The 11,601-nt window shown below is 46.4% G+C and overlaps 1 pseudogene; it reads right to left on the minus strand.

Annotated features, from left to right (window-relative positions):
* Positions 1–9,282: 9,282 nt before the first annotated feature.
* LOC138420244 (olfactory receptor 5AP2-like) lies at positions 9,283–10,430 on the minus strand (annotated as a pseudogene).
* Positions 10,431–11,601: the final 1,171 nt, after the last annotated feature.

The following is an 11,601-nucleotide window of genomic DNA, read 5'->3' on the forward strand; positions in this document are numbered from 1 at the left end:
TGCTACAAGGGTGGTGTCACCTGCATATCTGAGGTTATTGACATTTCTCCCAGCAATCTTGATTCCAGCTTGTGCTTCCTCCAGCCCAGCATTTCTCATGATGTACTTTGCATATAAATTAAATAAGCAGGGTGACAATATACAGCCTTGATGTACTCCTTTTCCTATTTGGAACCAGTCTGTTGTTCCATGTCCAGTTCTAACTGTTGCTTCCTGACCTGCATACTGATTTCTCAGGAGGCAGGTCAGGTGTTTCTGGTATTCCCATCTCTCTCAGAATTTTCAACAGTTTGTTGTGATCCACACAGTCAAAGGCTTTGGCATAGTCAATAAAGAAGAAGTAGATGTTTTTCTGGAACTCTCTTGCTTTTTTGATGATCCAACGAATGTTGGCAATTTGATCTCTGATTCCTCTGTCTTTTCTAAATCCAGCTTGAACATCTGGAAGTTCACAGTTCACGTACTGTCGAAGCGTGGCTTGGAGAATTTTGAGCATTACTTTACTAGCATGTGAAATGAGGGCAATTGTGTGGTAGTTTGAGCATTCTTTGGCATTGCCTTTCTTTGGGATTGGAATGAAAATTGATCTTTTCCAGTCCTGTGGCCACTGCTGAGTTTTCCAGATTTGCTAGCATATTGAGTGCAGCACTTTCACAGCATCATCTTTTAGGATTTGGAATAGCTCACCGGAATTCCATCACCTCCACTAGCTTTGTTTGTAGTGATGCTTCCTAAGGCCCACATGACTTCACATTCCAGGATGTCTGGCTCTAGGTGAGTGATCATACCATCACGGTTATCTGGGTCATTAAGGTCTTTTCTGTATAGTTCTTCTGTGGATTCTTTCTACCTCTTAATATCTTCTGCTTCTGATAGGTCCAGACCATTTCTGTCCTTTATCGAGCCCATCTTTGCATGAAATGTTCCCTTGGTGTCTTTCATTTTATTGAAGAGATCTCTAGTCTCTCCCATTCTATTGTTTTCCACTATTTCTTTGCACTGATCACTGAGGAAGGCTTTCTTATCTCTCTTTGATATTCTTTGGAACTCTGAATTCAAATGGGTATATCATTCCTTTTCTCTTTTGCCTTTCACTTCTCTTCTTTTCACAGCTATTTTAAAGGCCTCCTCAGGCAGCCATTTTGCTTTTTTTGCATTGGTCTTGATCCCTGTCTCCTGTACAATGTCGTGAACCTCCATCCATAGTTCATCAGGCACTCTATCTATCAGATCTAGGCCCTTAAATCTATTTCTCACTTCCACTGTATAATCATAAGGGATTTGATTTAGGTCATACCTGAATGGTCGAGTGGTTTCCCCTACTTTCTTCAATTTAAGTCTGAATCTGGCAATAAGGAGTTCATGATCTGAGCCACAGTCAGCTCCTGGTCTCGTTTTTGTTGACTATATAGAGCTTCTCCACCTTTGGCTGCAAAGAATATAATCAATCTGATTTCGGTGTTGACCATCTGGTGATGTCCATGTGTAGAGTCTTCTCTTGTGTTGTTGGAAGAAGGTATTTGCTATGACCAGTGCATTTTCTTGGGAAAACTCTATTAGTCTTTGCCCTGCTTCATTCCGTATTCCAAGGCCAAATTAGCGTGTTATTCCAGGTGTTTCTTGACTTCCTACTTTTGCATTCCAGTCCTCTATAATGAAAAGGACATATTTTTTGGGTGTTAGTTCTAAAAGGTCTTGTAGGTCTTCATAGAACTGTTCAACTTCAGCTTCTTCAGCATTACTGGTTGGGGCATAGACTTGGATTACCGTGATATTGAATGGTTTGCCTTAGAAACAAACAGAGATCATTCCATTGTTTTTGAGATTGCATCCAAGCACTGCATTTCGGACTCTTTTGCTGACCATGATGGCTACTCCATTTCTTCTGAGGGATTCCTGCCCACAGTAGTAGATATAATGGCCATCTGAGTTAAATTCACCCATTCCAGTTCATTTTAGTTAGCTGTTTCCCAAAATGTTGATATTCACTCTTGCCATCTCCTGTTTGACCACTTCCAATTTGCCTTGTTTCATGGATGTAACATTCCAGGTTCCTATGCAATATTGCTGTTTACAGCATTGGACCTTGCTTCTATCACCAGTCACATCCACAGCTGGGTGTTGCTTTTGCTTTGGCTCCATCCCTTCATTCTTTCTGGAGTTATTTCTCCACTGATCTCCAGTAGCATATTGGAAACCTACCAACCTGGGGAGTTCCTCTTTCAGTATCCTATCCTTTTGGCTTTTCATGCTGTTCATGGGGTTCTCAAGGCAAGAATGCTGAAGTGGTTTGCCATTCCCTTCTCCAGTGGACCACATTCTGTCAGACCTCTCCACAATGACCCACCTGTCTTGGCTGGCCCCACAGGGCATGGCTCATAGTTTCATTGAGTTAGACAAGGCTGTGGTCCATGTGATCAGATTGGTTAGTTTTCTGTGACTGTGGTTTTCAGTCTGTCTGCCCTTTGATGGAGAAGGATAAGAGGCTGATGGAAGCTTCCTGATGGGAGAGAATGACAGAGGGGAAAACTGGGTCTTGTTCTGATGGGTGGGGCCATGGTCAGGTTCAGATCAGTCGCTCAGTCGTGTCCGACTCTGCGACCCCATGAATCGCAGCACGCCAGGCCTCCCTGTCCATCACCAACTCCCGGAGTTCACTCAGACTCACGTCCATCGAGTCAGTGACGCCATCCAGCCATCTCATCCTCGGTCGTCCCCTTCTCCTCCTGCCCCCAATCCCTCCCACCATCAGAGTCTTTTCCAATGAGTCAACTCTTCACATGAGGTGGCCAAAGTACTGGAGTTTCAGCTTTAGCATCATTCCTTCCAAAGAAATCCCAGCGCTGATCTCCTTCAGAATGGGCTGGTTGGATCTCCTTGCAGTCCAAGCGACTCTCAAGAGTCTTCTCCAACACCGCAGTTCAAAAGCATCAGTTCTTCAGAGCTCAGCTTTCTTCACAATCCAACTTTCGCATCCATACATGACCACTGGAAAAACCATAGCCTTGATTAGACGGACCAAGTTGGCAAAGTAATGTCTCTGCTTTTGAATATGCTATTTAGGTTGGTCATAACTTTCCTTCCAAGGAGTAAGCGTCTTTTAATTTCATGCCTGCAGTCACCATCTGCTGTGATTTTGGAGCCCAAAAAAATAAAGTCTGACACTGTTTCCATTGTTTCCCTATCTATTTCCCATGAAGTGATGGGACCAGATGCTATGATCTTAGCTTTCTGAATGTTGAGCTTTAAGCCAACTTTTTTACTCTTCTCTTTCACTTTCATTAAGAGGCTTTTAAGTTCCTCTTCACTTTTTGCCATAAGGGTGGTGTCACCTGCATATCTGAGGTTATTGATATTTCTCCCAGCAATCTTGATTCCAGCTTGTGCTTCTTCCAGCCCAGCGTTTCTCATGATGTACTCTGCATAGAAGTTAAATAAGCAGGGTGAGACTATACAGGCTTGACGTACTCCTTTTCCTATTTGGAACCAGTCTGTTGTTCCATGTCCAGTTCTAACTGTTGCCTCCTGACCTGCATATAGGTTTCTCAGGAGGCAGGTCAGGTGGTCTGGTATTCCCATCTCTTTCAGAATTTTCCACAGTTTATTGTGATCTACACAGTCAAAGGCTTTGGCATCGTCAACAGTGAATCTTTAATCCAGTTTTCTGTTGATGGGTGGAGCTGTATTCCTTCCCTGTTGTTTGACTTGAGGCCAAACTATGGTGGAGGTAATGAAGAAAATGATGGCCTCCTTCAAAAGGTCTCATGCATGTACTGCCACACTCAGTGCCCCCAACCCTGGAGCACCACCCGCGACCCACGCCCCTGCTGGAGACTCCTGGACACTCACGGGCAAGCGTGGGCCAGTCCGTTGTGGGGTCACTGCTCCTTTCTCCTGGGTCCTGGTGCCCAAGGTTCTGTGTGTGCCCTCCAAGAGTGTTTCCCAGTCCTGTGTAAGTTCTGGCAGCTCTACAGTGGGGTTAGTGGTGACCTCCTCCAAGAGGGCTTATGCTATACCCAGGTCTGCTGCACCCAGAGCCCCTGTCCCCGCGGCAGCCCACTGCTGACCCGGCCCTCCGCAGGAGACTCTCAGACACAGTTCTGGCTCCGTCCCTGTGGGGCCTCTGGGTCGTGGCGCACACAAGCTTTGTTTGAGCCCTCCGAGCTTCTCTGGCAGGTATGGGGTTTGAATCTAAACAGAGTTCCGCCCCTCCCACCATCTTGCTGGGGCTTCTCCTTTGCCCTTGGATGTGGGGTATCATTTTATGGTGGGAATCCAACCTTCTCCTGTCGGTGGCTGTTCGGCAGCAAGCTGTAATTTTGGTCTTCTCACAGGAGACGATGAGCGCACCTCCTTCTATCCGCCAGCTTGGAGTCTCCCATGCGGGTCGGGAAGACTGGGGCAGCTTTTTAATTTGATGACAAATTGTTCCCCGGTGTGTTCAGTCCAGTTTACAGAGAACCATCACAGACTCGGGTCTGGTAGTTCTGGGCTGGGGTCCCAGATGCTCCATTTCTCGAAAGCTCTCAGGTGATGACGATGCCGCTGGTCCAAGGAAAACGGGCATGAAGGCCCCTCCGTTCACTTAGCGAGGATATTTATCAAGTGTCTATAATGCATCAGCCTGTGTGCTAGGCACAGAGGACACAACGGCGAATGAGACAGGACACGGCTTTGCCACTGCTCAGGTTGAGAGTGTAAATATTTGTTCAACATTTGTATTGTTGAAGTGGATAGCAACTGATCGTCTATTATTTTAAAATTGTACCCTAGAGTCATATTACACGCCCATTTAACTTGTATTTTCTGTTTTCTGACTTTCATGTTTTCAAAATGCTTTTCTTTTTTGTGGTTCCTCATTCTCTCTTGAGGAATGCAGGTGTTTGTACGGACCCAATCCTGGGTGATACATTACAGGGTTTAAACTTAGCTAAAGTCCCTCTTAGTAAATATTGCTGAATCGTGCCTTAATCTTGTTTTGTTTATATATTTTCCTTTATCACCAGTCTTCATTTATTTTTTCGAATGTATTTTCTTTTTTTTGTTAAATTGGAGTATAATTGCTTTATAATGTTGTATTATTTTCTGCTGAACAGCAAAGTATAGCTCTTGGTATACATATATCCCTTCCTTCCTGAGTCCCCCCACCATCCCTCCCCTCTAGGTCATCACAGAGCTTGAGCTGAGCTCTGTCTGCTACACAGCACCTTCCCACCAGCTATCTACTTTACATATGGGAATGTGCGCTTCAGCGCTTAGCTTTCTTCACAGTCCAACACTCATCCGTATATGACCACAGGAAAAACCATAGCTTTGACTAGATGGACCTTAGTCAGCAAAGTAATATCTCTGCTTTTGAATATGCTATCTAGGTTGCTCATAACTTTTCTTCCAAGGAGTAAGCGTCTTTTAATTTCATGGCTGCAGTCACCATCTGCAGTGATTTTGGAGCCCCCCAAAGTAAAGTCTGACACTGTTTCCACTGTTCCCCCATATATTTCCCATGAAGTGATGGGACCGGATGCCATGATCTAGATCCTGAAAAGACTCTGATGCTGGGAGGGATTAGGGGTAGGAGGAGAAGGGGACGACAGAGGATGAGATGGCTGGATGGCATCACTGACTCGATGGACGTGAGTCTGAGTGAACTCCGGGGGTTGGTGATGGACAGGGAGGCCAGGTGTGCTGTGATTCATGGGGTCGCAAAGAGTCGGACACGACTGAACGACTGAGCTGAACTGAACTGAATGTGTGCCTCAGTGTAGAATGGACAGGGCTATTAGCTAAGGCTTGGACTTCATTATGTTTAAGAGCTTCAGAACAAAAGAGTAGTCATTAAAGCCTTCATTGGTATTCAGTTGTATTCTTGGCCTTTAGTATGTATTTATTATGTAATTTTAAGGAAGATTGCCCCACTGATAATATTTTATTTTTAGTTAAATTTTGCATATATATTGTCACATTTAAGCCTAGTCTAAGAAGCATGTGCTTCCCAGGTGGCTCAGTGGTAGAGAATCTGCCTGCCAATGCGGGAAATGCAAGTTCGATCCCCGGGTGGGGAAGATCCCCTGGAGCAGGAAATGGCAACCCACTCCAGTAGTCTTGCCTGGAATATCCCACGGGCAGAGGAGCCTGGCGGGCTAGCAGTCCATGGGGTCACAAAAGAGTCAGACAGGATTTAGTGACTAAACCTCAGTGTATGCATGCCCTGTGCTACAGTTTCAGAGTTCAAGAGAACTATGACCTCGAGATTCAGGCCACAGTCAGCCAGCTGGCCTCAGCGTCAGTTTTACTGCTTGTCAGTTTTACTATCACAAACTTAGAGTGTGAAAGACTCAGCAGAGGTAGTTCAGCACAGCAAAGGATGTTCAAACATTTCCACCCTAAGAAACAGGCTTCCCTGGTGGCTCAGCTGGTAAAGAATCTGCCTGGAATGCAGGAGACCCTGGTTCAATTCCTGGGTCAGGAAGATCCCCTGGAGAAGGAATAGGCTACCCACTCTAGAATCCTTGGGCTTCCCTGGTGGCTCAGAGGTAACGAATCCTCCTGCAATGTGGGAAACCTGGGCGCGATCCCTAGGTTGGGAAGGTCCCCCTGGAGGAGAGAATGGCAACCCACTCCAGTATTCTTCCCTGGAGAATCTCCATGGACAGAGGGGCCTGGTGGGCGACAGTCCATGGGGTCACAGAGAGCTGGACACGACTGAGCAACTAAGCACACACCCTAAGTCCACCTCAATTATGTAGAAGAAAGAGTTAGCCGGCAGTTTATTTCAGATATAATCTGGTGATGTTTTAGAACTCCGTATGGATGATGGTGTAATCAGCTGCATAATTGGCCAGTGAGAGGCAAAGCTAGGTGTTCATAAGATCTCATTTAGTTTTCCTATGTCTGGACTAAGAAGGTTGTATTTCCCAGTCTCTTTTGCAGTTATCTTAAAGCCATAAGTGGTTGAATTGATGTGAGCCAACCTCAGGCCAGGTTATTGAAAGCACTCTTCATGACCTTCTTGATTGCTTCCCTCAGTATTAAAATCTTGGCAGGCACTTTGAGATTGAGATGATGGCACTGTCGAATGAAGAGGCTTGAGGACTGATGGGTGGATAAAGGTTGCCCTGGAGAGTCCGTGATCTCTCTCCAGTTCAGTGCAGGAAAAAGCCTTTGTGGTGCTGAGTTACCTTGTGGGGTTTATTTGTTACTGTGGCGCTATCTGGCTAATACATGTTCTGACTATTAATCTAGGTAGGGCCTACCACACTGTGTCGTACCTAACTGCTTCCTGTATATTTTTACAGCTGAGTGAATTATATGAATTTTTAACAAGTCTTTTCACCCTAATGTTCTAGTCCTGACCTTAGTTGCTGACCTGTACTAAAAACGTGGTTTATTATTTAAAGGAACGTAGAACATAGGAGGAATTTAGTAAATATTTATTTTCTGGAGGGAGACAAAAGTAAGAAATCGTCATACTTAGCTTGCCTGAAAGGAATTTTTAATGAGTCATTTTTAGAATAAAATGTCAAAATTGAATATGTTCATTAAGTAAGTTTTGTAAAGTTTTTGAGAAAGACAGAAAAAGACTTTCCCATTGTGCTGGCACTCTAGAACAATCCTCATTTAGGCTTTTGTGTGCTCCTGCCAGGTTTTTTCTACTTGTTTTTATCTCATAGTTACCATTACACAGTAGATGTTCTGACCTGCTGTTTTCCATGTATTATGTCATCTTCACAAGTATAACATTTACTTGTTACATCGTAATCCATCGGGGGTGGGGGAAATCTCTTAACTGGTTTCCTCCTTTGAACATTTGTTGTTGTTGTTGCTTAACAAGTCCGACTCTTTGTGTTTGTGACCCTGTGGACTGCAGCATGCCAGGCTTCCCTGTCCTTCACTATTTCCTGGAGCTTGCTCAAACCCATGTCCATTGAGATGGTGATGCCATCCAACCATCTCATCCTCTGTCGTCCCCTTCTCCTCCTGCCCTCAATCTTTTCCAGCATCAGGGTCTTTTCCAATGAATCGGCTCTTTGCATCAGGTGGCCAAAGGACTGAAGTATTTGAACATGTAGGTTTCTTCTAGTTTCTTGCTTTGAAAAGAGATGCTGTGATAAAGCTACCTGTATAGCAAGATTTGGGCTTCCCAGGTGGCGCTAGGGGTAAAGAACCCCTTGCCAACGCAGAGTCTTAAGAGACGCTGCTTCAACCCCTGGATCAGGAAGCTCCCCTGGGGGAGGGCATGGCGACCCACTCCAGCATTATTGCCTGGAGAATGCCATGGACAGAGGGGCCTGGTGGGCTGTCGGCCATAGGGTTGCAAAGAATCCAACACAACTGAAGCATCTTAGCACGCACGCAGAGTAAGATTTTTATATTTAGAATAATGTCCTTAAGAAAGACCTGAAAAACGCTCACTGATGATCCCCACATCTAGAGTGAGGCTCACACAGGCCAGGTGAAGTCTTTGCCTTAGTTTAAGAGCTTATCTTCCAGTCAGCTGTTCAGCCTTGAATTGAGTCAGGTCTGGCTTCTTCATTTGTGTGTTCTCTGGAACACATGCACCACCATATTACAGGTACACTTAAAGACGTTTAGGTCAAATATATATATACCCTCTCCCAAAGTGCAGCGTCTTATAGAATACCATAATTGCATTGATCTCCCTCTCTCTCTCTCACTCACACATGCAGACCCCTGAGAATTCTGAGACACATACAGACTTCCAGCTAGAAAACAGATGTATGAGGAAACTGAGGAGAGTTCTCTCTTGATCCTGAGGTTTTATTTAAGGGGACAGCTTATCACATGCAGCAGCGGTAAGATGTAAAGGACACTTCTGACCTGTCCTCTTTCCTTTAGGACCAGCAGGAAAGCATGAATCACTGGAGCCAACCCACGTCTCTAAACCTGGGGAAAACCAGAAGATTGTGCTGCCCCTGGTCTGAGGTCTCCTGGGAGACATGATGAGCCGCCAATAAGAGACCTGACTTGTGATCGTGGTGTAATTGAAATACCTGGGTTTGATGCAAACTTCCTGATGCTGAATTCTCACTCTCTCATCAGCTGCGTGGCTTCAGGAAGTTAATTCACTTTTACTGAGTCACATACCCTTCATTTGTAAAATGAGGTCATCTCCACATGGCTCCCTCACAAATGGTGGCAGAGATTCAATATGTGAATGGATACTGAGCTACTTTACAGCTGCGGTGCTCTGCACCAAGGATGGTATTTGTGTTTCTCTCTTACTTCTACCACCTCCTCCAAACCAGGCTGCTCTTGGTTAGATCAATTCTTTATGTGATTTGGAAGATGTTGTGCCTTCCTCTTGCCAACCAACAACCTCGCAGGGTTTAGCAGGAGCTTCCTCTGCAGGGCCTCCTTCACCTCCTTGTTGCAGAGGCTCTAGATGACGGGGCTGAGCATGGGGGTTATGATGGTGCAGCAGACAGACACCACCTGGCCACTGGTGTCATCGGCGGATCCACGAGGCTGGACGTAGGTGAAATCACGGTGCTGTAGGAGATGGCAGTGGCCAGGAAGGGGGAGGCACACGTGGAGAGGGCCTTCTCCTTCCCAGCTGCCCAGCACATCCTCCCAGGGGCCACCAAGCCCAGGCCGTGGGAGGTGAGGATGAGGGCAGCAGGTAGATAGGTAGCCAGGGCAGAGAAGGTATAGAGGGTCATACCTGCCGTGGCTGTGTTGGCACAGGCCCGACGGAGAAGGCGTTGGATGTCACAGAAGTAGTGCGGTACCTGGTTGGGCCCACAGAAAGGCAGGGCAAAGACATTCCCAGTCTCAATAGCAGAATTAGCACCACCGAAAGCGAGGAAGCAGCCACCAGCTGGAGACAGGGGCCCTGGTCATGACGGAGCCCAGTGGAGAGGTCGGCAGATGGCCGTGCAGCGGTCGCAGGCCACGGAAGCCAGCAGGAAGCTCTCAGCCGCGGCGGGCATCACAGAGAAGGTCATCTGGACCACGCAGCCCTTGAAGGAGACGGACCTGCCCGAGGCCAGAAAGTCGCCCGGCAGCCAGGGTGTGACCACAGAGGAGTAGCAGGCATCAAGGAAAGGGAGGACGCTGAGAAAGAGGCACATGGGCCGGTGGAGGCGGGAGTCCGTGAGGATGAGCGCCATCATCCCCAGGTTGCCCACCACGGTCACGACATAGATGAGCAGGAAGCCTCCAAGGAGAAGCTTCTGAATCCAGAGCATTGGAGAATCCGGAGCACTGGAGAATCCCAGCAGGATGAACTGGGTGACGGGGGTGTAGTTTCCAGCGGCAAGGGCTAGTTCTCCAGGCGTCCTCTGCAGGGGTGGCAACCGACCATCACTCAGACAGGGTTGCTGAGCATGCCCGCCCGTGCAAGGCACAATGAGGAAGAATACCAAGTGCCGGGAGCCAGCGTGAGGAACTCCGCCCGTGGTAAACGTCATGAGGAAGGAGGCTCAGCTTACGCAAAGGCGGGATCGAGCCTCAGGAGACCCCCTGTTCCCAAGCATCTACCCCCCTAAACCAGAGTCTGTCTGCTTTACTGTGTTATGCTTTCCACCTACTCTTCTGACATTAACAGGGGGCTGTCCCCCCATCACCTTTTTCTGGAAAAAGTTAATTTAGAGCTTTTAGATAATGTCTCCTGGGCATAATAAGAGTGTTTCAATCCAAAAACCCCTCTGATGGCTTTCTAGCCTGCCTGCCAGACTCTTACAGCTGCGCATGTGATTGTTTGCAGCCTCCCGACCACGAGAGGCACAGGAAGCTTAAAACATCCTAGGAATGTAGGGGCCTCCGAGGAGTCAAAATCATTAGAATAGGACTGATTAAGGGTTTCATTTGTTGAGCCAATACTTGCTGCCAAGTTTTCATATCTTGTATTTGTTGATATAGTTGGTATGTAGAAAAAACAGGTGGTAGCCCTGGTATTAGCAACATTAGAGCTTTGAGTTAAGTACTTTCTTTGTTATAACCCACTGCACCTTTGTTCTACAGGAATGTAACTTTATTTAGTATTTTGAGGGTGATGCAGATTAAAGAAAAAACACTTCAAGGGAAAAAGAGTTTTCTGATTGATAGACATTTATCTAGGAAAAGAGCCATAAAAATGTTAACAGGCCCCCTGGCCATAAAATGACGTAAAACCACCTGGGACCTTTTGTATACGGGGAGGTATGCAAGAGGAAAGCCTGGTCTCTATAAGGGTCAGGACTGCTGCCCCTGCATAACTCTGCATATTCCACTATTTTTTTATGTACAACTTGGGGTATATAAGCTACTTTTGAAAATAAAGTTGTAGGTCTGGCACCGATGCTTGGTTCCCCCATGTTGTTCTTTTCTCCCTTTTCTGGCTGAATTCCCATCTGGATCATGGAGGCTCACTGTGTCTACTTATTTGCCCTGGCTTCTAAGACCCGCGCGAGAGGGAGCCCAGGGTGGGGCACCCTCTGCTATTCAAGTGGGCGCCGGTGGCCTACGTAGATGGTGCAAGTTCCTTGTCTTGGAACTTTATTGGTTTTCCACATAAACCAAGTTATTCAGCCTCTTTTCTCCACTAATTTTCCTACTACACTACTCTTTCCTAATCACTCTTTATATTTCTAAATAAATAAG

This window comes from Ovis canadensis, chromosome 15, assembly GCF_042477335.2.
Source record: "Ovis canadensis isolate MfBH-ARS-UI-01 breed Bighorn chromosome 15, ARS-UI_OviCan_v2, whole genome shotgun sequence".
Classification (NCBI taxonomy): Eukaryota; Metazoa; Chordata; class Mammalia; order Artiodactyla; family Bovidae; genus Ovis; species Ovis canadensis.